This window comes from Hypomesus nipponensis, chromosome 4 (assembly GCF_054491055.1).
Source record: "Hypomesus nipponensis isolate SF chromosome 4, ASM5449105v1, whole genome shotgun sequence".
NCBI lineage: Eukaryota > Metazoa > Chordata > Actinopteri > Osmeriformes > Osmeridae > Hypomesus > Hypomesus nipponensis.
The window spans coordinates 67,629-91,351 of NC_140364.1; the positions used below are offsets into that span (position 1 = coordinate 67,629).

Below are 23,723 nucleotides of genomic sequence, written 5' to 3' on the forward strand. Positions count from 1 at the left end.
GGACCACCACATCAGGACCCTCATCAAGACGGACAGAAGGACTTTAAGAGACCACAACACACAGACGGACAGACAGGACAACCTCACTACCACACTCCGAGAATCACTACAAACACTTAAAAACAACCCACACATAGTCATCAAACCAGCGGACAAAGGATCCAAAATAGTTATCTTAGACAACCACCAGTACATTTTTGAAGCAAATAGACAGTTAAACAACATCAGACATTATAAAATCATACCGGATAGCATACAACCACAGACACAGGTGAGACTTAGGACTATCATCAAATCACTCTATGACAGACACTACATTACAGCTAAGCAACGGGACTACCTATACGGACCGGACACCCCACGACAAAGACTCTTTTACTTACTTCCCAAGATCCATAAAGAACCGGACACCTGGACCATTCCCTTTGAAGTTCCTCCTGGTAGACCCATAGTATCGGATTGCAACAGCGAGTCCTACAACATATCGGAATACATTGATCACTACATCAATCCCTTATCCACCCGTCACCCCAGTTATCTCAAGGACACATATCACTTTTTAGAGATGCTCAAGCCCATAGCCGTTCCCTCCCATACACACATTTTCACCATCGATGTCGACAGCCTGTACACCAACATCAACACCACAATGGGTGTACAGGCTGTCAAATCCTTGTTTCAAAAATACCCAGACAACAATAGACCGGATCAGGATATTCTACAGTTACTACAAATAAGTTTAGACAATAATGATTTTTTGTTTAACAATAAACATTACCTACAAACAATGGGAACGGCTATGGGCAAGAAATTCGCCCCCGCATATGCAAACATCTATATGGCTGAGTGGGAGAGGGAAGCGCTGTCAAAGTGTCCACTGCAACCATCATTCTACTTTAGGTTTTTAGACGATATCATAGGAGCATGGCCGCACGACATCAAACACTTTACGGAGTTCATACACATACTCAACTCACACCATCCATCCATCACGGTGAAACACATCATTGATCCACAACAGGTTCACTTTTTAGACACCACGGTTTACTTTAACACAATAAATGCAACACATAAGACGCTTCAGACACGAGTATATTTCAAACCCACAGACACACACGCCCTACTACACAAACAAAGCTATCACCCCAAACACACATTTAAAGGTATCGTCAAATCACAGATCATCCGGTTCCATAGAATATCATCTCACAAAGATGATTTACACATAGCCATTCAAACACTCTTTCACTCACTCAGACAAAGGGGATATTCCAAGAGGTTTCTGCGCACCATCAAGAATGACACTTTGGCAGCTCTCTCTCCCACTCAGCCCACACACACATCCAACACTACAAACAACGATACACACACAACCAACACACACACATCACACACATCTCAGACACTCCAAACACAAGCAACGGTACACCCACAACCTGCAGCAGAGTCCCTCCCCCTCCTGTCCCCCTCCCCCCGAATCCTTTCCCTTACCCTACACCGGGTTCGTATCCTGTATCCTCCCCCAATCCCCCTCCTGACCCTGAACCTTCCCTGGACTCTGCTGCGGAGCCCCATCCAACACCCCGTTATTACCCCATCTTTAATTTCACCCGTACTCACAGCCCCCAACCCAATCTTCCCCTTAACCCCACTTCCCCTCCTTCCAAAATCACACCTAGCCTGGCCCCTCACCCTAAACCCAACCCCTCGGATTCTGCGCCTAACACCAACCCTCCCCGCAACCCCAACCCCCCTCTTTTTAATTCTATGGGTAGACCCAACCTGGTCCCTCACCCTAAACCCAACCCCTCGGACCCTGCACGTAACCCCAACCTTCCCCGCAACCCCACCCCCTCTCCTCTTAATTCTACGGAAAGACCCAATCTGATTTTTAATCCTAATCCCAATTTCTCCGACCCCACGCCTAACCCCAACTCCCCCTTTAACATCTACGCGGACCCGCCCTTTAACCCCATCCCGGAATCACACCCCCCCTTTAACCCTACCTCTCCTCCCACCTCCCCGGCTACCCCACACACAACCGGCACAGACCTAGATCCACCTAAAATCATAATCCCATTAGTTACGACATTCTCGCATAGAACACGCCCACTGCAACATGCATTCAAACACAACTTCACCACAGCTCAACACACATACCCTCCACTTAAACCATATAGGATCATCTCAGCATATAGAAAAAATAAAAGCCTTAAGGATATTCTCATACATACCAAATTCAGCAATATGCCCCCTCCAATAACCAAACCTCACACACTGCACTACAAGAACAGGAAATTCATTACAAACCCCCATAGCCACACATCGGCTCCAATCCCGGACAGTTTCACCCTACAAACCTCCAATGTGGTTTACATCATCACCTGCACCCTCTGCCATAAACACTACATAGGAGAAACCGGAGCTTCAATAGACACTAGGTTGAAACAACATCTGAACAACATCTCACGGGCACACCTACAAACAACACTGATCACACACTTCCAGGAGCACCCCGTCACTCACCTCATCATATCTGGTGTGGAGTCGGGGTCCGGGTGGTCCAGTGGACAGCGGAAGCATGCCGAAAGAAAATGGATCACACAGTTGAACACAATTACACCCCTGGGACTGAATGAGAAAACATAACACTCTAACTTTTTCACACAGGACCAGGTTCATTTAATAAATAAAGTGTATACATATACTTTCATGGCAATTCTGTTGACGTATACTTTCTTCTGGTACTGACTACATAACACCCATACACACACACACACACACACACACACACACACACACACACACACACATATCAGGTCCATACAAAACACATACATCTACACCCTCATACAGAGGCTCAAGTATAAACACACACACATAGTTCATTTTTTACTTAGTCACGCACAGCTCCACACAGACACATAGACCCACGCACTAAAAACATGGCAATAACACTTACCTTGATCTCCATCTTTAGCACCATCCACTTATTCATCGCCACACAGCACCTGTTAAATACACTCACACCTACTTACATGCACACACATAGATTTACACCTTAAAAAGTAATTTCAACAACACTTACCTTGATCCTCAAATCCATAAACACCATCCACTCGTCCATGGCTACACAGCACCTGTGTAAAAAAACAAACACAATTTTACAATACATCCATCTGCATTCCTGCTCCTCTCAATTCAATTTCAATCAGCTTAATAACACAGTAATAATAGGCCCGTGCTCTTTAAGACCATCCAGTTTTCCTTTTAACCCTACCCTAACCCAAACCTAACCCTAACCCTAACCCTAACCCTAACCCTAACCCTAACCCTAACCCTAAACCCTAACCCTAACCCTAACCCTAACCCTAACCCTAACCCCAGCCCCAACCCCAGCCCCAACCCCAATCGCTCACTCCCTCGTTTTTTCCCTTTGACACGCTTAGAAAGAGTGCACCCTTCCCGGAGGCGCTGCAATACCGGGGCGATGCGCGGAGCGGACGGAGCGAGCCCCTGTTCCGACTCCCTGTGGCAAAAATCCGTTTAATATGTTGTCCTCGCATGGAGGACGTATCAGATATTAAACTGATAAGAACAGATACTACACTTGATCTTAGCCAAAAGGCCGAGAAGCGATGACCCGCACTGCTCCGCGCCCCCCGCGCGCGGGGCCTCCGTGCGCCGGCCGGGACGTTTGGGCGCCGGCCGCTCTGGCGACCGCCGGACCGAGAACGGCCCCGACGACGGAAGCCAAAAGGAAACGCCGACGCCGCAGGGGAAGAAGAAGAAGCGGCGGCGGCGGGGACCGAGAAGACGGCAGCTAAAAGCAAAGGCCAAGCGGGCCACGGAGGAAGAAGCAGGGACCAAGAGGAAGCAGGGACCAAGAGGAAGCAGGGACCAAGAGGAAGCAGGGACCAAGAGGAAGCAGGGACCAAGAGGAAGCAGGGACCAAGAGGAAGCAGGGACCAAGAGGACCAAGAAGAAGCAGGGACCAAGAGGAAGCAGGGACCAAGAGGAAGCAGGGACCAAGAGGAAGCAGGGACCAAGAGGAAGCAGGGACCAAGAGGAAGCAGGGACCAAGAGGACCAAGAAGAAGCAGGGACCAAGAGGAAGCAGGGACCAAGAGGAAGCAGGGACCAAGAGGAAGCAGGGACCAAGAGGAAGCAGGGACCAAGAGGACCAAGAAGAAGCAGGGACCAAGAGGAAGCAGGGACCAAGAGGAAGCAGGGACCAAGAGGACCAAGAAGAAGCAGGGACCAAGAGGAAGCAGGGACCAAGAGGCCCAGCGGGCCACGGAAGGAGCAGGGACCAAAAGGCCAAGGGATCGGGATTAAGCAGAGGAAAAAGGAAGACAAAAAGACCTGCACGCACGCACGCACGCACCCACCCACCCACCCACCCAGCCACCCAACGCTAACCTTACCCTGCTTTTTTTCCTCACAAATCCATCAGGCTCTGCCCTCCCTCGGGCAAAGCCGACCAAAAATACCACGTCCCGCTCGTCGGCGCTCCCCTCCACGGAAGTCTTTAGTAAAAGGCGAAAGGCTTGTGCGTGCTGAAGGGGAGCCAGAGTGACCGTTTTTTTTGAAACCGCCCAAACGGCCCGCTCCCGACCCCTCCGTTGGCCCTGGCTCGCTCGTCCGCGGCGGCGTCCTTCCTTTCCGGGAAAAGGCGTGGAAACGCCACCGGCCGCAAAGGGGCTTTCACTCTCTCTCTCTTTCACTCTCTCTCTTTCACTCTCTCTCTTTCACTCTCTCTCTTTCACTCTCTCTCTCTTTCACTCTCACTCACTCACTCACTCACTCACTCACTCACTCACTCACTCACTCACTCACTCACTGTCTCCCCCATTTCAAGTCACTCACCTCACTTCAGGTTTTTTTTTTTTTTTTTTTTTATATCTAAAAGGGCGGGAAAACGCCGCCGGCCGACGGGGCTCCGCCGCCTCCGCCGCCTCCGCCGCCTCCGCCGCCGCCGCGCGTCAAACCCCTTTTTTCACCTCATCGCCACAAAAACCCAAGCCCCAACCCCAAAAACCCCAGCCCCAACCCCAAAAACCCCAGCCCCAACCCCAATCGCTCACTCCCTCGTTTTTTCCCTTTGACACGCTTAGAAAGAGTGCACCCTTCCCGGAGGCGCTGCAATACCGGGGCGATGCGCGGAGCGGACGGAGCGAGCCCCTGTTCCGACTCCCTGTGGCAAAAATCCGTTTAATATGTTGTCCTCGCATGGAGGACGTATCAGATATTAAACTGATAAGAACAGATTTTTTTTTTTTTTTTTTTTTTCTTCTAAAAAAAAAAGAAAAAGAAGTATTTATCAAATTCTAAAAACGTTTCTAAAAGACACATCAATACAAGACAGTCAACACATACAGGTTACCCAAAGGGCGTACAATACAAGGACCCAAAAGGGCGCACATTACAATTGCCCCACTAGGGGGTTACAAGTGGGAGTCCGAGGCCCGACAAAAGTCCACTCAAGCCCGCCCTTGGTGACTCCGTCTCCCTCTCCTCCCGATCTTCCTCGCCAGTGGAGTCAAGCGACTAGCCCGCTGCCTTCTGTCGCGACGGCCCCTGGGAAGGCCCATCCCTATGCCACTGCTCCCAGGCTGCCCTTCGGCGAGGTTTCTGTTCCGTTCCTCGGGTCCGGCCATCAGTCCGTCCGTCGGTCCATTCGCCCTCAGGTGGCCTGGCCCACCTCTGGGTTACCAGCAGTGTTGGGCGCCGAAACGCCCAACACTCTGAATTTGGGGACAAGTCCCCGCCTGGCGTCGGGGCCGAAGCCCCCAGGCAGGCGACCGCTCCGACCCTCCTCCGTCACCGAAACCCTATCAGGCGCTCCGGTATCGACGGGGGAGGGCCAATGGCTGTCCAATTAAGGACAGCCACTCACTTGATCTGAGCCAAAAGGCCGAGAAGCGATGACCCGCACTGCTCCGCGCCCCCCGCGCGCGGGGCCTCCGTGCGCCGGCCGGGACGTTTGGGCGCCGGCCGCTCTGGCGACCGCCGGACCGAGAACGGCCCCGACGACGGAAGCCAAAAGGAAACGCCGACGCCGCAGGGGAAGAAGAAGAAGCGGCGGCGGCGGGGACCGAGAAGACGGCAGCTAAAAGCAAAGGCCAAGCGGGCCACGGAGGAAGAAGCAGGGACCAAGAGGAAGCAGGGACCAAGAGGAAGCAGGGACCAAGAGGAAGCAGGGACCAAGAGGAAGCAGGGACCAAGAGGAAGCAGGGACCAAGAGGAAGCAGGGACCAAGAGGACCAAGAAGAAGCAGGGACCAAGAGGAAGCAGGGACCAAGAGGAAGCAGGGACCAAGAGGAAGCAGGGACCAAGAGGAAGCAGGGACCAAGAGGAAGCAGGGACCAAGAGGACCAAGAAGAAGCAGGGACCAAGAGGAAGCAGGGACCAAGAGGAAGCAGGGACCAAGAGGAAGCAGGGACCAAGAGGAAGCAGGGACCAAGAGGACCAAGAAGAAGCAGGGACCAAGAGGAAGCAGGGACCAAGAGGCCCAGCGGGCCACGGAAGGAGCAGGGACCAAAAGGCCAAGGGATCGGGATTAAGCAGAGGAAAAAGGAAGACAAAAAGACCTGCACGCACGCACGCACGCACCCACCCACCCACCCACCCACCCAGCCACCCAACGCTAACCTTACCCTGCTTTTTTTCCTCACAAATCCATCAGGCTCTGCCCTCCCTCGGGCAAAGCCGACCAAAAATACCACGTCCCGCTCGTCGGCGCTCCCCTCCACGGAAGTCTTTAGTAAAAGGCGAAAGGCTTGTGCGTGCTGAAGGGGAGCCAGAGTGACCGTTTTTTTTGAAACCGCCCAAACGGCCCGCTCCCGACCCCTCCGTTGGCCCTGGCTCGCTCGTCCGCGGCGGCGTCCTTCCTTTCCGGGAAAAGGCGTGGAAACGCCACCGGCCGCAAAGGGGCTTTCACTCTCTCTCTCTTTCACTCTCTCTCTTTCACTCTCTCTCTTTCACTCTCTCTCTTTCACTCTCTCTCTCTTTCACTCTCACTCACTCACTCACTCACTCACTCACTCACTCACTCACTGTCTCCCCCATTTCAAGTCACTCACCTCACTTCAGGTTTTTTTTTTTTTTTTTTTTTTATATCTAAAAGGGCGGGAAAACGCCGCCGGCCGACGGGGCTCCGCCGCCTCCGCCGCCTCCGCCGCCTCCGCCGCCGCCGCGCGTCAAACCCCTTTTTTCACCTCATCGCCACAAAAACCCAAGCCCCAACCCCAAAAACCCCAGCCCCAACCCCAAAAACCCCAGCCCCAACCCCAATCGCTCACTCCCTCGTTTTTTCCCTTTGACACGCTTAGAAAGAGTGCACCCTTCCCGGAGGCGCTGCAATACCGGGGCGATGCGCGGAGCGGACGGAGCGAGCCCCTGTTCCGACTCCCTGTGGCAAAAATCCGTTTAATATGTTGTCCTCGCATGGAGGACGTATCAGATATTAAACTGATAAGAACAGATACTACACTTGATCTTAGCCAAAAGGCCGAGAAGCGATGACCCGCACTGCTCCGCGCCCCCCGCGCGCGGGGCCTCCGTGCGCCGGCCGGGACGTTTGGGCGCCGGCCGCTCTGGCGACCGCCGGACCGAGAACGGCCCCGACGACGGAAGCCAAAAGGAAACGCCGACGCCGCAGGGGAAGAAGAAGAAGCGGCGGCGGCGGGGACCGAGAAGACGGCAGCTAAAAGCAAAGGCCAAGCGGGCCACGGAGGAAGAAGCAGGGACCAAGAGGAAGCAGGGACCAAGAGGAAGCAGGGACCAAGAGGAAGCAGGGACCAAGAGGAAGCAGGGACCAAGAGGAAGCAGGGACCAAGAGGAAGCAGGGACCAAGAGGACCAAGAAGAAGCAGGGACCAAGAGGAAGCAGGGACCAAGAGGAAGCAGGGACCAAGAGGAAGCAGGGACCAAGAGGAAGCAGGGACCAAGAGGAAGCAGGGACCAAGAGGACCAAGAAGAAGCAGGGACCAAGAGGAAGCAGGGACCAAGAGGAAGCAGGGACCAAGAGGAAGCAGGGACCAAGAGGAAGCAGGGACCAAGAGGACCAAGAAGAAGCAGGGACCAAGAGGAAGCAGGGACCAAGAGGAAGCAGGGACCAAGAGGACCAAGAAGAAGCAGGGACCAAGAGGAAGCAGGGACCAAGAGGCCCAGCGGGCCACGGAAGGAGCAGGGACCAAAAGGCCAAGGGATCGGGATTAAGCAGAGGAAAAAGGAAGACAAAAAGACCTGCACGCACGCACGCACGCACCCACCCACCCACCCACCCAGCCACCCAACGCTAACCTTACCCTGCTTTTTTTCCTCACAAATCCATCAGGCTCTGCCCTCCCTCGGGCAAAGCCGACCAAAAATACCACGTCCCGCTCGTCGGCGCTCCCCTCCACGGAAGTCTTTAGTAAAAGGCGAAAGGCTTGTGCGTGCTGAAGGGGAGCCAGAGTGACCGTTTTTTTTGAAACCGCCCAAACGGCCCGCTCCCGACCCCTCCGTTGGCCCTGGCTCGCTCGTCCGCGGCGGCGTCCTTCCTTTCCGGGAAAAGGCGTGGAAACGCCACCGGCCGCAAAGGGGCTTTCACTCTCTCTCTCTTTCACTCTCTCTCTTTCACTCTCTCTCTTTCACTCTCTCTCTTTCACTCTCTCTCTCTTTCACTCTCACTCACTCACTCACTCACTCACTCACTCACTCACTCACTCACTCACTCACTGTCTCCCCCATTTCAAGTCACTCACCTCACTTCAGGTTTTTTTTTTTTTTTTTTTATATCTAAAAGGGCGGGAAAACGCCGCCGGCCGACGGGGCTCCGCCGCCTCCGCCGCCTCCGCCGCCTCCGCCGCCGCCGCGCGTCAAACCCCTTTTTTCACCTCATCGCCACAAAAACCCAAGCCCCAACCCCAAAAACCCCAGCCCCAACCCCAAAAACCCCAGCCCCAACCCCAATCGCTCACTCCCTCGTTTTTTCCCTTTGACACGCTTAGAAAGAGTGCACCCTTCCCGGAGGCGCTGCAATACCGGGGCGATGCGCGGAGCGGACGGAGCGAGCCCCTGTTCCGACTCCCTGTGGCAAAAATCCGTTTAATATGTTGTCCTCGCATGGAGGACGTATCAGATATTAAACTGATAAGAACAGATTTTTTTTTTTTTTTTTTTTTCTTCTAAAAAAAAAAGAAAAAGAAGTATTTATCAAATTCTAAAAACGTTTCTAAAAGACACATCAATACAAGACAGTCAACACATACAGGTTACCCAAAGGGCGTACAATACAAGGACCCAAAAGGGCGCACATTACAATTGCCCCACTAGGGGGTTACAAGTGGGAGTCCGAGGCCCGACAAAAGTCCACTCAAGCCCGCCCTTGGTGACTCCGTCTCCCTCTCCTCCCGATCTTCCTCGCCAGTGGAGTCAAGCGACTAGCCCGCTGCCTTCTGTCGCGACGGCCCCTGGGAAGGCCCATCCCTATGCCACTGCTCCCAGGCTGCCCTTCGGCGAGGTTTCTGTTCCGTTCCTCGGGTCCGGCCATCAGTCCGTCCGTCGGTCCATTCGCCCTCAGGTGGCCTGGCCCACCTCTGGGTTACCAGCAGTGTTGGGCGCCGAAACGCCCAACACTCTGAATTTGGGGACAAGTCCCCGCCTGGCGTCGGGGCCGAAGCCCCCAGGCAGGCGACCGCTCCGACCCTCCTCCGTCACCGAAACCCTATCAGGCGCTCCGGTATCGACGGGGGAGGGCCAATGGCTGTCCAATTAAGGACAGCCACTCACTTGATCTGAGCCAAAAGGCCGAGAAGCGATGACCCGCACTGCTCCGCGCCCCCCGCGCGCGGGGCCTCCGTGCGCCGGCCGGGACGTTTGGGCGCCGGCCGCTCTGGCGACCGCCGGACCGAGAACGGCCCCGACGACGGAAGCCAAAAGGAAACGCCGACGCCGCAGGGGAAGAAGAAGAAGCGGCGGCGGCGGGGACCGAGAAGACGGCAGCTAAAAGCAAAGGCCAAGCGGGCCACGGAGGAAGAAGCAGGGACCAAGAGGAAGCAGGGACCAAGAGGAAGCAGGGACCAAGAGGAAGCAGGGACCAAGAGGAAGCAGGGACCAAGAGGAAGCAGGGACCAAGAGGAAGCAGGGACCAAGAGGACCAAGAAGAAGCAGGGACCAAGAGGAAGCAGGGACCAAGAGGAAGCAGGGACCAAGAGGAAGCAGGGACCAAGAGGAAGCAGGGACCAAGAGGAAGCAGGGACCAAGAGGACCAAGAAGAAGCAGGGACCAAGAGGAAGCAGGGACCAAGAGGAAGCAGGGACCAAGAGGAAGCAGGGACCAAGAGGAAGCAGGGACCAAGAGGACCAAGAAGAAGCAGGGACCAAGAGGAAGCAGGGACCAAGAGGAAGCAGGGACCAAGAGGACCAAGAAGAAGCAGGGACCAAGAGGAAGCAGGGACCAAGAGGCCCAGCGGGCCACGGAAGGAGCAGGGACCAAAAGGCCAAGGGATCGGGATTAAGCAGAGGAAAAAGGAAGACAAAAAGACCTGCACGCACGCACGCACGCACCCACCCACCCACCCACCCACCCAGCCACCCAACGCTAACCTTACCCTGCTTTTTTTCCTCACAAATCCATCAGGCTCTGCCCTCCCTCGGGCAAAGCCGACCAAAAATACCACGTCCCGCTCGTCGGCGCTCCCCTCCACGGAAGTCTTTAGTAAAAGGCGAAAGGCTTGTGCGTGCTGAAGGGGAGCCAGAGTGACCGTTTTTTTTGAAACCGCCCAAACGGCCCGCTCCCGACCCCTCCGTTGGCCCTGGCTCGCTCGTCCGCGGCGGCGTCCTTCCTTTCCGGGAAAAGGCGTGGAAACGCCACCGGCCGCAAAGGGGCTTTCACTCTCTCTCTCTTTCACTCTCTCTCTTTCACTCTCTCTCTTTCACTCTCTCTCTTTCACTCTCTCTCTCTTTCACTCTCACTCACTCACTCACTCACTCACTCACTCACTCACTCACTCACTCACTGTCTCCCCCATTTCAAGTCACTCACCTCACTTCAGGTTTTTTTTTTTTTTTTTTTTATATCTAAAAGGGCGGGAAAACGCCGCCGGCCGACGGGGCTCCGCCGCCTCCGCCGCCTCCGCCGCCTCCGCCGCCGCCGCGCGTCAAACCCCTTTTTTCACCTCATCGCCACAAAAACCCAAGCCCCAACCCCAAAAACCCCAGCCCCAACCCCAAAAACCCCAGCCCCAACCCCAATCGCTCACTCCCTCGTTTTTTCCCTTTGACACGCTTAGAAAGAGTGCACCCTTCCCGGAGGCGCTGCAATACCGGGGCGATGCGCGGAGCGGACGGAGCGAGCCCCTGTTCCGACTCCCTGTGGCAAAAATCCGTTTAATATGTTGTCCTCGCATGGAGGACGTATCAGATATTAAACTGATAAGAACAGATACTACACTTGATCTTAGCCAAAAGGCCGAGAAGCGATGACCCGCACTGCTCCGCGCCCCCCGCGCGCGGGGCCTCCGTGCGCCGGCCGGGACGTTTGGGCGCCGGCCGCTCTGGCGACCGCCGGACCGAGAACGGCCCCGACGACGGAAGCCAAAAGGAAACGCCGACGCCGCAGGGGAAGAAGAAGAAGCGGCGGCGGCGGGGACCGAGAAGACGGCAGCTAAAAGCAAAGGCCAAGCGGGCCACGGAGGAAGAAGCAGGGACCAAGAGGAAGCAGGGACCAAGAGGAAGCAGGGACCAAGAGGAAGCAGGGACCAAGAGGAAGCAGGGACCAAGAGGACCAAGAAGAAGCAGGGACCAAGAGGAAGCAGGGACCAAGAGGAAGCAGGGACCAAGAGGAAGCAGGGACCAAGAGGAAGCAGGGACCAAGAGGAAGCAGGGACCAAGAGGACCAAGAAGAAGCAGGGACCAAGAGGAAGCAGGGACCAAGAGGAAGCAGGGACCAAGAGGAAGCAGGGACCAAGAGGAAGCAGGGACCAAGAGGACCAAGAAGAAGCAGGGACCAAGAGGAAGCAGGGACCAAGAGGAAGCAGGGACCAAGAGGACCAAGAAGAAGCAGGGACCAAGAGGAAGCAGGGACCAAGAGGCCCAGCGGGCCACGGAAGGAGCAGGGACCAAAAGGCCAAGGGATCGGGATTAAGCAGAGGAAAAAGGAAGACAAAAAGACCTGCACGCACGCACGCACGCACCCACCCACCCACCCACCCAGCCACCCAACGCTAACCTTACCCTGCTTTTTTTCCTCACAAATCCATCAGGCTCTGCCCTCCCTCGGGCAAAGCCGACCAAAAATACCACGTCCCGCTCGTCGGCGCTCCCCTCCACGGAAGTCTTTAGTAAAAGGCGAAAGGCTTGTGCGTGCTGAAGGGGAGCCAGAGTGACCGTTTTTTTTGAAACCGCCCAAACGGCCCGCTCCCGACCCCTCCGTTGGCCCTGGCTCGCTCGTCCGCGGCGGCGTCCTTCCTTTCCGGGAAAAGGCGTGGAAACGCCACCGGCCGCAAAGGGGCTTTCACTCTCTCTCTCTTTCACTCTCTCTCTTTCACTCTCTCTCTTTCACTCTCTCTCTTTCACTCTCTCTCTCTTTCACTCTCACTCACTCACTCACTCACTCACTCACTCACTCACTCACTCACTCACTGTCTCCCCCATTTCAAGTCACTCACCTCACTTCAGGTTTTTTTTTTTTTTTTTTTTTTATATCTAAAAGGGCGGGAAAACGCCGCCGGCCGACGGGGCTCCGCCGCCTCCGCCGCCTCCGCCGCCTCCGCCGCCGCCGCGCGTCAAACCCCTTTTTTCACCTCATCGCCACAAAAACCCAAGCCCCAACCCCAAAAACCCCAGCCCCAACCCCAAAAACCCCAGCCCCAACCCCAATCGCTCACTCCCTCGTTTTTTCCCTTTGACACGCTTAGAAAGAGTGCACCCTTCCCGGAGGCGCTGCAATACCGGGGCGATGCGCGGAGCGGACGGAGCGAGCCCCTGTTCCGACTCCCTGTGGCAAAAATCCGTTTAATATGTTGTCCTCGCATGGAGGACGTATCAGATATTAAACTGATAAGAACAGATACTACACTTGATCTTAGCCAAAAGGCCGAGAAGCGATGACCCGCACTGCTCCGCGCCCCCCGCGCGCGGGGCCTCCGTGCGCCGGCCGGGACGTTTGGGCGCCGGCCGCTCTGGCGACCGCCGGACCGAGAACGGCCCCGACGACGGAAGCCAAAAGGAAACGCCGACGCCGCAGGGGAAGAAGAAGAAGCGGCGGCGGCGGGGACCGAGAAGACGGCAGCTAAAAGCAAAGGCCAAGCGGGCCACGGAGGAAGAAGCAGGGACCAAGAGGAAGCAGGGACCAAGAGGAAGCAGGGACCAAGAGGAAGCAGGGACCAAGAGGAAGCAGGGACCAAGAGGACCAAGAAGAAGCAGGGACCAAGAGGAAGCAGGGACCAAGAGGAAGCAGGGACCAAGAGGAAGCAGGGACCAAGAGGAAGCAGGGACCAAGAGGAAGCAGGGACCAAGAGGACCAAGAAGAAGCAGGGACCAAGAGGAAGCAGGGACCAAGAGGAAGCAGGGACCAAGAGGAAGCAGGGACCAAGAGGAAGCAGGGACCAAGAGGACCAAGAAGAAGCAGGGACCAAGAGGAAGCAGGGACCAAGAGGAAGCAGGGACCAAGAGGACCAAGAAGAAGCAGGGACCAAGAGGAAGCAGGGACCAAGAGGCCCAGCGGGCCACGGAAGGAGCAGGGACCAAAAGGCCAAGGGATCGGGATTAAGCAGAGGAAAAAGGAAGACAAAAAGACCTGCACGCACGCACGCACGCACCCACCCACCCACCCACCCAGCCACCCAACGCTAACCTTACCCTGCTTTTTTTCCTCACAAATCCATCAGGCTCTGCCCTCCCTCGGGCAAAGCCGACCAAAAATACCACGTCCCGCTCGTCGGCGCTCCCCTCCACGGAAGTCTTTAGTAAAAGGCGAAAGGCTTGTGCGTGCTGAAGGGGAGCCAGAGTGACCGTTTTTTTTGAAACCGCCCAAACGGCCCGCTCCCGACCCCTCCGTTGGCCCTGGCTCGCTCGTCCGCGGCGGCGTCCTTCCTTTCCGGGAAAAGGCGTGGAAACGCCACCGGCCGCAAAGGGGCTTTCACTCTCTCTCTCTTTCACTCTCTCTCTTTCACTCTCTCTCTTTCACTCTCTCTCTTTCACTCTCTCTCTCTTTCACTCTCACTCACTCACTCACTCACTCACTCACTCACTCACTCACTCACTCACTCACTGTCTCCCCCATTTCAAGTCACTCACCTCACTTCAGGTTTTTTTTTTTTTTTTTTTTTTTATATCTAAAAGGGCGGGAAAACGCCGCCGGCCGACGGGGCTCCGCCGCCTCCGCCGCCTCCGCCGCCTCCGCCGCCGCCGCGCGTCAAACCCCTTTTTTCACCTCATCGCCACAAAAACCCAAGCCCCAACCCCAAAAACCCCAGCCCCAACCCCAAAAACCCCAGCCCCAACCCCAATCGCTCACTCCCTCGTTTTTTCCCTTTGACACGCTTAGAAAGAGTGCACCCTTCCCGGAGGCGCTGCAATACCGGGGCGATGCGCGGAGCGGACGGAGCGAGCCCCTGTTCCGACTCCCTGTGGCAAAAATCCGTTTAATATGTTGTCCTCGCATGGAGGACGTATCAGATATTAAACTGATAAGAACAGATTTTTTTTTTTTTTTTTTTTTCTTCTAAAAAAAAAAGAAAAAGAAGTATTTATCAAATTCTAAAAACGTTTCTAAAAGACACATCAATACAAGACAGTCAACACATACAGGTTACCCAAAGGGCGTACAATACAAGGACCCAAAAGGGCGCACATTACAATTGCCCCACTAGGGGGTTACAAGTGGGAGTCCGAGGCCCGACAAAAGTCCACTCAAGCCCGCCCTTGGTGACTCCGTCTCCCTCTCCTCCCGATCTTCCTCGCCAGTGGAGTCAAGCGACTAGCCCGCTGCCTTCTGTCGCGACGGCCCCTGGGAAGGCCCATCCCTATGCCACTGCTCCCAGGCTGCCCTTCGGCGAGGTTTCTGTTCCGTTCCTCGGGTCCGGCCATCAGTCCGTCCGTCGGTCCATTCGCCCTCAGGTGGCCTGGCCCACCTCTGGGTTACCAGCAGTGTTGGGCGCCGAAACGCCCAACACTCTGAATTTGGGGACAAGTCCCCGCCTGGCGTCGGGGCCGAAGCCCCCAGGCAGGCGACCGCTCCGACCCTCCTCCGTCACCGAAACCCTATCAGGCGCTCCGGTATCGACGGGGGAGGGCCAATGGCTGTCCAATTAAGGACAGCCACTCACTTGATCTGAGCCAAAAGGCCGAGAAGCGATGACCCGCACTGCTCCGCGCCCCCCGCGCGCGGGGCCTCCGTGCGCCGGCCGGGACGTTTGGGCGCCGGCCGCTCTGGCGACCGCCGGACCGAGAACGGCCCCGACGACGGAAGCCAAAAGGAAACGCCGACGCCGCAGGGGAAGAAGAAGAAGCGGCGGCGGCGGGGACCGAGAAGACGGCAGCTAAAAGCAAAGGCCAAGCGGGCCACGGAGGAAGAAGCAGGGACCAAGAGGAAGCAGGGACCAAGAGGAAGCAGGGACCAAGAGGAAGCAGGGACCAAGAGGAAGCAGGGACCAAGAGGAAGCAGGGACCAAGAGGAAGCAGGGACCAAGAGGACCAAGAAGAAGCAGGGACCAAGAGGAAGCAGGGACCAAGAGGAAGCAGGGACCAAGAGGAAGCAGGGACCAAGAGGAAGCAGGGACCAAGAGGAAGCAGGGACCAAGAGGACCAAGAAGAAGCAGGGACCAAGAGGAAGCAGGGACCAAGAGGAAGCAGGGACCAAGAGGAAGCAGGGACCAAGAGGAAGCAGGGACCAAGAGGACCAAGAAGAAGCAGGGACCAAGAGGAAGCAGGGACCAAGAGGAAGCAGGGACCAAGAGGACCAAGAAGAAGCAGGGACCAAGAGGAAGCAGGGACCAAGAGGCCCAGCGGGCCACGGAAGGAGCAGGGACCAAAAGGCCAAGGGATCGGGATTAAGCAGAGGAAAAAGGAAGACAAAAAGACCTGCACGCACGCACGCACGCACCCACCCACCCACCCACCCACCCAGCCACCCAACGCTAACCTTACCCTGCTTTTTTTCCTCACAAATCCATCAGGCTCTGCCCTCCCTCGGGCAAAGCCGACCAAAAATACCACGTCCCGCTCGTCGGCGCTCCCCTCCACGGAAGTCTTTAGTAAAAGGCGAAAGGCTTGTGCGTGCTGAAGGGGAGCCAGAGTGACCGTTTTTTTTGAAACCGCCCAAACGGCCCGCTCCCGACCCCTCCGTTGGCCCTGGCTCGCTCGTCCGCGGCGGCGTCCTTCCTTTCCGGGAAAAGGCGTGGAAACGCCACCGGCCGCAAAGGGGCTTTCACTCTCTCTCTCTTTCACTCTCTCTCTTTCACTCTCTCTCTTTCACTCTCTCTCTTTCACTCTCTCTCTCTTTCACTCTCACTCACTCACTCACTCACTCACTCACTCACTCACTCACTGTCTCCCCCATTTCAAGTCACTCACCTCACTTCAGGTTTTTTTTTTTTTTTTTTTTTTTTATATCTAAAAGGGCGGGAAAACGCCGCCGGCCGACGGGGCTCCGCCGCCTCCGCCGCCTCCGCCGCCTCCGCCGCCGCCGCGCGTCAAACCCCTTTTTTCACCTCATCGCCACAAAAACCCAAGCCCCAACCCCAAAAACCCCAGCCCCAACCCCAAAAACCCCAGCCCCAACCCCAATCGCTCACTCCCTCGTTTTTTCCCTTTGACACGCTTAGAAAGAGTGCACCCTTCCCGGAGGCGCTGCAATACCGGGGCGATGCGCGGAGCGGACGGAGCGAGCCCCTGTTCCGACTCCCTGTGGCAAAAATCCGTTTAATATGTTGTCCTCGCATGGAGGACGTATCAGATATTAAACTGATAAGAACAGATACTACACTTGATCTTAGCCAAAAGGCCGAGAAGCGATGACCCGCACTGCTCCGCGCCCCCCGCGCGCGGGGCCTCCGTGCGCCGGCCGGGACGTTTGGGCGCCGGCCGCTCTGGCGACCGCCGGACCGAGAACGGCCCCGACGACGGAAGCCAAAAGGAAACGCCGACGCCGCAGGGGAAGAAGAAGAAGCGGCGGCGGCGGGGACCGAGAAGACGGCAGCTAAAAGCAAAGGCCAAGCGGGCCACGGAGGAAGAAGCAGGGACCAAGAGGAAGCAGGGACCAAGAGGAAGCAGGGACCAAGAGGAAGCAGGGACCAAGAGGAAGCAGGGACCAAGAGGAAGCAGGGACCAAGAGGACCAAGAAGAAGCAGGGACCAAGAGGAAGCAGGGACCAAGAGGAAGCAGGGACCAAGAGGAAGCAGGGACCAAGAGGAAGCAGGGACCAAGAGGACCAAGAAGAAGCAGGGACCAAGAGGAAGCAGGGACCAAGAGGAAGCAGGGACCAAGAGGACCAAGAAGAAGCAGGGACCAAGAGGAAGCAGGGACCAAGAGGAAGCAGGGACCAAGAGGACCAAGAAGAAGCAGGGACCAAGAGGAAGCAGGGACCAAGAGGCCCAGCGGGCCACGGAAGGAGCAGGGACCAAAAGGCCAAGGGATCGGGATTAAGCAGAGGAAAAAGGAAGACAAAAAGACCTGCACGCACGCACGCACGCACCCACCCACCCACCCACCCAGCCACCCAACGCTAACCTTACCCTGCTTTTTTTCCTCACAAATCCATCAGGCTCTGCCCTCCCTCGGGCAAAGCCGACCAAAAATACCACGTCCCGCTCGTCGGCGCTCCCCTCCACGGAAGTCTTTAGTAAAAGGCGAAAGGCTTGTGCGTGCTGAAGGGGAGCCAGAGTGACCGTTTTTTTTGAAACCGCCCAAACGGCCCGCTCCCGACCCCTCCGTTGGCCCTGGCTCGCTCGTCCGCGGCGGCGTCCTTCCTTTCCGGGAAAAGGCGTGGAAACGCCACCGGCCGCAAAGGGGCTTTCACTCTCTCTCTCTTTCACTCTCTCTCTTTCACTCTCTCTCTTTCACTCTCTCTCTTTCACTCTCTCTCTCTTTCACTCTCACTCACTCACTCACTCACTCACTCACTCACTCACTGTCTCCCCCATTTCAAGTCACTCACCTCACTTCAGGTTTTTTTTTTTTTTTTTTTTTTATATCTAAAAGGGCGGGAAAACGCCGCCGGCCGACGGGGCTCCGCCGCCTCCGCCGCCTCCGCCGCCTCCGCCGCCGCCGCGCGTCAAACCCCTTTTTTCACCTCATCGCCACAAAAACCCAAGCCCCAACCCCAAAAACCCCAGCCCCAACCCCAAAAACCCCAGCCCCAACCCCAATCGCTCACTCCCTCGTTTTTTCCCTTTGACACGCTTAGAAAGAGTGCACCCTTCCCGGAGGCGCTGCAATACCGGGGCGATGCGCGGAGCGGACGGAGCGAGCCCCTGTTCCGACTCCCTGTGGCAAAAATCCGTTTAATATGTTGTCCTCGCATGGAGGACGTATCAGATATTAAACTGATAAGAACAGATTTTTTTTTTTTTTTTTTTTTTTTCTTCTAAAAAAAAAAGAAAAAGAAGTATTTATCAAATTCTAAAAACGTTTCTAAAAGACACATCAATACAAGACAGTCAACACATACAGGTTACCCAAAGGGCGTACAATACAAGGACCCAAAAGGGCGCACATTACAATTGCCCCACTAGGGGGTTACAAGTGGGAGTCCGAGGCCCGACAAAAGTCCACTCAAGCCCGCCCTTGGTGACTCCGTCTCCCTCTCCTCCCGATCTTCCTCGCCAGTGGAGTCAAGCGACTAGCCCGCTGCCTTCTGTCGCGACGGCCCCTGGGAAGGCCCATCCCTATGCCACTGCTCCCAGGCTGCCCTTCGGCGAGGTTTCTGTTCCGTTCCTCGGGTCCGGCCATCAGTCCGTCCGTCGGTCCATTCGCCCTCAGGTGGCCTGGCCCACCTCTGGGTTACCAGCAGTGTTGGGCGCCGAAACGCCCAACACTCTGAATTTGGGGACAAGTCCCCGCCTGGCGTCGGGGCCGAAGCCCCCAGGCAGGCGACCGCTCCGACCCTCCTCCGTCACCGAAACCCTATCAGGCGCTCCGGTATCGACGGGGGAGGGCCAATGGCTGTCCAATTAAGGACAGCCACTCACTTGATCTGAGCCAAAAGGCCGAGAAGCGATGACCCGCACTGCTCCGCGCCCCCCGCGCGCGGGGCCTCCGTGCGCCGGCCGGGACGTTTGGGCGCCGGCCGCTCTGGCGACCGCCGGACCGAGAACGGCCCCGACGACGGAAGCCAAAAGGAAACGCCGACGCCGCAGGGGAAGAAGAAGAAGCGGCGGCGGCGGGGACCGAGAAGACGGCAGCTAAAAGCAAAGGCCAAGCGGGCCACGGAGGAAGAAGCAGGGACCAAGAGGAAGCAGGGACCAAGAGGAAGCAGGGACCAAGAGGAAGCAGGGACCAAGAGGAAGCAGGGACCAAGAGGAAGCAGGGACCAAGAGGAAGCAGGGACCAAGAGGACCAAGAAGAAGCAGGGACCAAGAGGAAGCAGGGACCAAGAGGAAGCAGGGACCAAGAGGAAGCAGGGACCAAGAGGAAGCAGGGACCAAGAGGAAGCAGGGACCAAGAGGACCAAGAAGAAGCAGGGACCAAGAGGAAGCAGGGACCAAGAGGAAGCAGGGACCAAGAGGAAGCAGGGACCAAGAGGAAGCAGGGACCAAGAGGACCAAGAAGAAGCAGGGACCAAGAGGAAGCAGGGACCAAGAGGAAGCAGGGACCAAGAGGACCAAGAAGAAGCAGGGACCAAGAGGAAGCAGGGACCAAGAGGCCCAGCGGGCCACGGAAGGAGCAGGGACCAAAAGGCCAAGGGATCGGGATTAAGCAGAGGAAAAAGGAAGACAAAAAGACCTGCACGCACGCACGCACGCACCCACCCACCCACCCACCCACCCAGCCACCCAACGCTAACCTTACCCTGCTTTTTTTCCTCACAAATCCATCAGGCTCTGCCCTCCCTCGGGCAAAGCCGACCAAAAATACCACGTCCCGCTCGTCGGCGCTCCCCTCCACGGAAGTCTTTAGTAAAAGGCGAAAGGCTTGTGCGTGCTGAAGGGGAGCCAGAGTGACCGTTTTTTTTGAAACCGCCCAAACGGCCCGCTCCCGACCCCTCCGTTGGCCCTGGCTCGCTCGTCCGCGGCGGCGTCCTTCCTTTCCGGGAAAAGGCGTGGAAACGCCACCGGCCGCAAAGGGGCTTTCACTCTCTCTCTCTTTCACTCTCTCTCTTTCACTCTCTCTCTTTCACTCTCTCTCTTTCACTCTCTCTCTCTTTCACTCTCACTCACTCACTCACTCACTCACTCACTCACTCACTCACTGTCTCCCCCATTTCAAGTCACTCACCTCACTTCAGGTTTTTTTTTTTTTTTTTTTATATCTAAAAGGGCGGGAAAACGCCGCCGGCCGACGGGGCTCCGCCGCCTCCGCCGCCTCCGCCGCCTCCGCCGCCGCCGCGCGTCAAACCCCTTTTTTCACCTCATCGCCACAAAAACCCAAGCCCCAACCCCAAAAACCCCAGCCCCAACCCCAAAAACCCCAGCCCCAACCCCAATCGCTCACTCCCTCGTTTTTTCCCTTTGACACGCTTAGAAAGAGTGCACCCTTCCCGGAGGCGCTGCAATACCGGGGCGATGCGCGGAGCGGACGGAGCGAGCCCCTGTTCCGACTCCCTGTGGCAAAAATCCGTTTAATATGTTGTCCTCGCATGGAGGACGTATCAGATATTAAACTGATAAGAACAGATACTACACTTGATCTTAGCCAAAAGGCCGAGAAGCGATGACCCGCACTGCTCCGCGCCCCCCGCGCGCGGGGCCTCCGTGCGCCGGCCGGGACGTTTGGGCGCCGGCCGCTCTGGCGACCGCCGGACCGAGAACGGCCCCGACGACGGAAGCCAAAAGGAAACGCCGACGCCGCAGGGGAAGAAGAAGAAGCGGCGGCGGCGGGGACCGAGAAGACGGCAGCTAAAAGCAAAGGCCAAGCGGGCCACGGAGGAAGAAGCAGGGACCAAGAGGAAGCAGGGACCAAGAGGAAGCAGGGACCAAGAGGAAGCAGGGACCAAGAGGAAGCAGGGACCAAGAGGAAGCAGGGACCAAGAGGACCAAGAAGAAGCAGGGACCAAGAGGAAGCAGGGACCAAGAGGAAGCAGGGACCAAGAGGAAGCAGGGACCAAGAGGAAGCAGGGACCAAGAGGACCAAGAAGAAGCAGGGACCAAGAGGAAGCAGGGACCAAGAGGAAGCAGGGACCAAGAGGACCAAGAAGAAGCAGGGACCAAGAGGAAGCAGGGACCAAGAGGAAGCAGGGACCAAGAGGACCAAGAAGAAGCAGGGACCAAGAGGAAGCAGGGACCAAGAGGCCCAGCGGGCCACGGAAGGAGCAGGGACCAAAAGGCCAAGGGATCGGGATTAAGCAGAGGAAAAAGGAAGACAAAAAGACCTGCACGCACGCACGCACGCACCCACCCACCCACCCACCCACCCAGCCACCCAACGCTAACCTTACCCTGCTTTTTTTCCTCACAAATCCATCAGGCTCTGCCCTCCCTCGGGCAAAGCCGACCAAAAATACCACGTCCCGCTCGTCGGCGCTCCCCTCCACGGAAGTCTTTAGTAAAAGGCGAAAGGCTTGTGCGTGCTGAAGGGGAGCCAGAGTGACCGTTTTTTTTGAAACCGCCCAAACGGCCCGCTCCCGACCCCTCCGTTGGCCCTGGCTCGCTCGTCCGCGGCGGCGTCCTTCCTTTCCGGGAAAAGGCGTGGAAACGCCACCGGCCGCAAAGGGGCTTTCACTCTCTCTCTCTTTCACTCTCTCTCTTTCACTCTCTCTCTTTCACTCTCTCTCTTTCACTCTCTCTCTCTTTCACTCTCACTCACTCACTCACTCACTCACTCACTCACTCACTGTCTCCCCCATTTCAAGTCACTCACCTCACTTCAGGTTTTTTTTTTTTTTTTTTTTATATCTAAAAGGGCGGGAAAACGCCGCCGGCCGACGGGGCTCCGCCGCCTCCGCCGCCTCCGCCGCCTCCGCCGCCGCCGCGCGTCAAACCCCTTTTTTCACCTCATCGCCACAAAAACCCAAGCCCCAACCCCAAAAACCCCAGCCCCAACCCCAAAAACCCCAGCCCCAACCCCAATCGCTCACTCCCTCGTTTTTTCCCTTTGACACGCTTAGAAAGAGTGCACCCTTCCCGGAGGCGCTGCAATACCGGGGCGATGCGCGGAGCGGACGGAGCGAGCCCCTGTTCCGACTCCCTGTGGCAAAAATCCGTTTAATATGTTGTCCTCGCATGGAGGACGTATCAGATATTAAACTGATAAGAACAGATTTTTTTTTTTTTTTTTTTTTTTCTTCTAAAAAAAAAAGAAAAAGAAGTATTTATCAAATTCTAAAAACGTTTCTAAAAGACACATCAATACAAGACAGTCAACACATACAGGTTACCCAAAGGGCGTACAATACAAGGACCCAAAAGGGCGCACATTACAATTGCCCCACTAGGGGGTTACAAGTGGGAGTCCGAGGCCCGACAAAAGTCCACTCAAGCCCGCCCTTGGTGACTCCGTCTCCCTCTCCTCCCGATCTTCCTCGCCAGTGGAGTCAAGCGACTAGCCCGCTGCCTTCTGTCGCGACGGCCCCTGGGAAGGCCCATCCCTATGCCACTGCTCCCAGGCTGCCCTTCGGCGAGGTTTCTGTTCCGTTCCTCGGGTCCGGCCATCAGTCCGTCCGTCGGTCCATTCGCCCTCAGGTGGCCTGGCCCACCTCTGGGTTACCAGCAGTGTTGGGCGCCGAAACGCCCAACACTCTGAATTTGGGGACAAGTCCCCGCCTGGCGTCGGGGCCGAAGCCCCCAGGCAGGCGACCGCTCCGACCCTCCTCCGTCACCGAAACCCTATCAGGCGCTCCGGTATCGACGGGGGAGGGCCAATGGCTGTCCAATTAAGGACAGCCACTCACTTGATCTGAGCCAAAAGGCCGAGAAGCGATGACCCGCACTGCTCCGCGCCCCCCGCGCGCGGGGCCTCCGTGCGCCGGCCGGGACGTTTGGGCGCCGGCCGCTCTGGCGACCGCCGGACCGAGAACGGCCCCGACGACGGAAGCCAAAAGGAAACGCCGACGCCGCAGGGGAAGAAGAAGAAGCGGCGGCGGCGGGGACCGAGAAGACGGCAGCTAAAAGCAAAGGCCAAGCGGGCCACGGAGGAAGAAGCAGGGACCAAGAGGAAGCAGGGACCAAGAGGAAGCAGGGACCAAGAGGAAGCAGGGACCAAGAGGAAGCAGGGACCAAGAGGAAGCAGGGACCAAGAGGAAGCAGGGACCAAGAGGACCAAGAAGAAGCAGGGACCAAGAGGAAGCAGGGACCAAGAGGAAGCAGGGACCAAGAGGAAGCAGGGACCAAGAGGAAGCAGGGACCAAGAGGAAGCAGGGACCAAGAGGACCAAGAAGAAGCAGGGACCAAGAGGAAGCAGGGACCAAGAGGAAGCAGGGACCAAGAGGAAGCAGGGACCAAGAGGAAGCAGGGACCAAGAGGACCAAGAAGAAGCAGGGACCAAGAGGAAGCAGGGACCAAGAGGAAGCAGGGACCAAGAGGACCAAGAAGAAGCAGGGACCAAGAGGAAGCAGGGACCAAGAGGCCCAGCGGGCCACGGAA

At 56.7% G+C, this 23,723-nt stretch overlaps 18 non-coding genes and 3 pseudogenes across 18 annotated transcripts; all 21 read right to left on the minus strand.

Annotated features, from left to right (window-relative positions):
• Positions 1–3,449: 3,449 nt before the first annotated feature.
• On the minus strand, positions 3,450–3,640 carry LOC146292552 (U2 spliceosomal RNA). Its single transcript, XR_014754670.1, has one exon. It is a non-coding gene; the product is annotated as a U2 spliceosomal RNA (small nuclear RNA).
• Positions 3,641–4,459: 819 nt separating this feature from the next.
• On the minus strand, positions 4,460–4,578 carry LOC146292553 (U5 spliceosomal RNA). Its single transcript, XR_014754549.1, has one exon. It is a non-coding gene; the product is annotated as a U5 spliceosomal RNA (small nuclear RNA).
• A 538-nt stretch (positions 4,579–5,116) lies between these two features.
• On the minus strand, positions 5,117–5,317 carry LOC146292554 (U2 spliceosomal RNA; annotated as a pseudogene).
• Positions 5,318–6,691: 1,374 nt separating this feature from the next.
• LOC146292555 (U5 spliceosomal RNA) lies at positions 6,692–6,810 on the minus strand. The gene has a single exon (XR_014754550.1). It is a non-coding gene; the product is annotated as a U5 spliceosomal RNA (small nuclear RNA).
• A 523-nt stretch (positions 6,811–7,333) lies between these two features.
• Positions 7,334–7,524, minus strand: LOC146292556 (U2 spliceosomal RNA). The gene has a single exon (XR_014754671.1). It is a non-coding gene; the product is annotated as a U2 spliceosomal RNA (small nuclear RNA).
• An 819-nt stretch (positions 7,525–8,343) lies between these two features.
• LOC146292557 (U5 spliceosomal RNA) lies at positions 8,344–8,462 on the minus strand. Its single transcript, XR_014754551.1, has one exon. It is a non-coding gene; the product is annotated as a U5 spliceosomal RNA (small nuclear RNA).
• Positions 8,463–8,994: 532 nt separating this feature from the next.
• Positions 8,995–9,194, minus strand: LOC146292558 (U2 spliceosomal RNA). Its single transcript, XR_014754774.1, has one exon. It is a non-coding gene; the product is annotated as a U2 spliceosomal RNA (small nuclear RNA).
• A 1,434-nt stretch (positions 9,195–10,628) lies between these two features.
• LOC146292559 (U5 spliceosomal RNA) lies at positions 10,629–10,747 on the minus strand. The gene has a single exon (XR_014754552.1). It is a non-coding gene; the product is annotated as a U5 spliceosomal RNA (small nuclear RNA).
• Positions 10,748–11,276: 529 nt separating this feature from the next.
• LOC146292560 (U2 spliceosomal RNA) lies at positions 11,277–11,467 on the minus strand. The gene has a single exon (XR_014754672.1). It is a non-coding gene; the product is annotated as a U2 spliceosomal RNA (small nuclear RNA).
• Positions 11,468–12,252: 785 nt separating this feature from the next.
• On the minus strand, positions 12,253–12,371 carry LOC146292561 (U5 spliceosomal RNA). Its single transcript, XR_014754554.1, has one exon. It is a non-coding gene; the product is annotated as a U5 spliceosomal RNA (small nuclear RNA).
• Positions 12,372–12,902: 531 nt separating this feature from the next.
• Positions 12,903–13,093, minus strand: LOC146292562 (U2 spliceosomal RNA). The gene has a single exon (XR_014754673.1). It is a non-coding gene; the product is annotated as a U2 spliceosomal RNA (small nuclear RNA).
• Positions 13,094–13,878: 785 nt separating this feature from the next.
• On the minus strand, positions 13,879–13,997 carry LOC146292563 (U5 spliceosomal RNA). The gene has a single exon (XR_014754555.1). It is a non-coding gene; the product is annotated as a U5 spliceosomal RNA (small nuclear RNA).
• A 536-nt stretch (positions 13,998–14,533) lies between these two features.
• LOC146292564 (U2 spliceosomal RNA) lies at positions 14,534–14,733 on the minus strand. Its single transcript, XR_014754775.1, has one exon. It is a non-coding gene; the product is annotated as a U2 spliceosomal RNA (small nuclear RNA).
• A 1,434-nt stretch (positions 14,734–16,167) lies between these two features.
• LOC146292565 (U5 spliceosomal RNA) lies at positions 16,168–16,286 on the minus strand. The gene has a single exon (XR_014754556.1). It is a non-coding gene; the product is annotated as a U5 spliceosomal RNA (small nuclear RNA).
• Positions 16,287–16,811: 525 nt separating this feature from the next.
• LOC146292566 (U2 spliceosomal RNA) lies at positions 16,812–17,002 on the minus strand. The gene has a single exon (XR_014754674.1). It is a non-coding gene; the product is annotated as a U2 spliceosomal RNA (small nuclear RNA).
• Positions 17,003–17,753: 751 nt separating this feature from the next.
• LOC146292567 (U5 spliceosomal RNA) lies at positions 17,754–17,872 on the minus strand. Its single transcript, XR_014754557.1, has one exon. It is a non-coding gene; the product is annotated as a U5 spliceosomal RNA (small nuclear RNA).
• Positions 17,873–18,391: 519 nt separating this feature from the next.
• On the minus strand, positions 18,392–18,594 carry LOC146292568 (U2 spliceosomal RNA; annotated as a pseudogene).
• Positions 18,595–20,028: 1,434 nt separating this feature from the next.
• Positions 20,029–20,147, minus strand: LOC146292569 (U5 spliceosomal RNA). Its single transcript, XR_014754558.1, has one exon. It is a non-coding gene; the product is annotated as a U5 spliceosomal RNA (small nuclear RNA).
• Positions 20,148–20,667: 520 nt separating this feature from the next.
• LOC146292570 (U2 spliceosomal RNA) lies at positions 20,668–20,858 on the minus strand. Its single transcript, XR_014754676.1, has one exon. It is a non-coding gene; the product is annotated as a U2 spliceosomal RNA (small nuclear RNA).
• Positions 20,859–21,613: 755 nt separating this feature from the next.
• LOC146292571 (U5 spliceosomal RNA) lies at positions 21,614–21,732 on the minus strand. The gene has a single exon (XR_014754559.1). It is a non-coding gene; the product is annotated as a U5 spliceosomal RNA (small nuclear RNA).
• Positions 21,733–22,249: 517 nt separating this feature from the next.
• Positions 22,250–22,451, minus strand: LOC146292572 (U2 spliceosomal RNA; annotated as a pseudogene).
• Between the last annotated feature and the right edge of the window lie 1,272 nt (positions 22,452–23,723).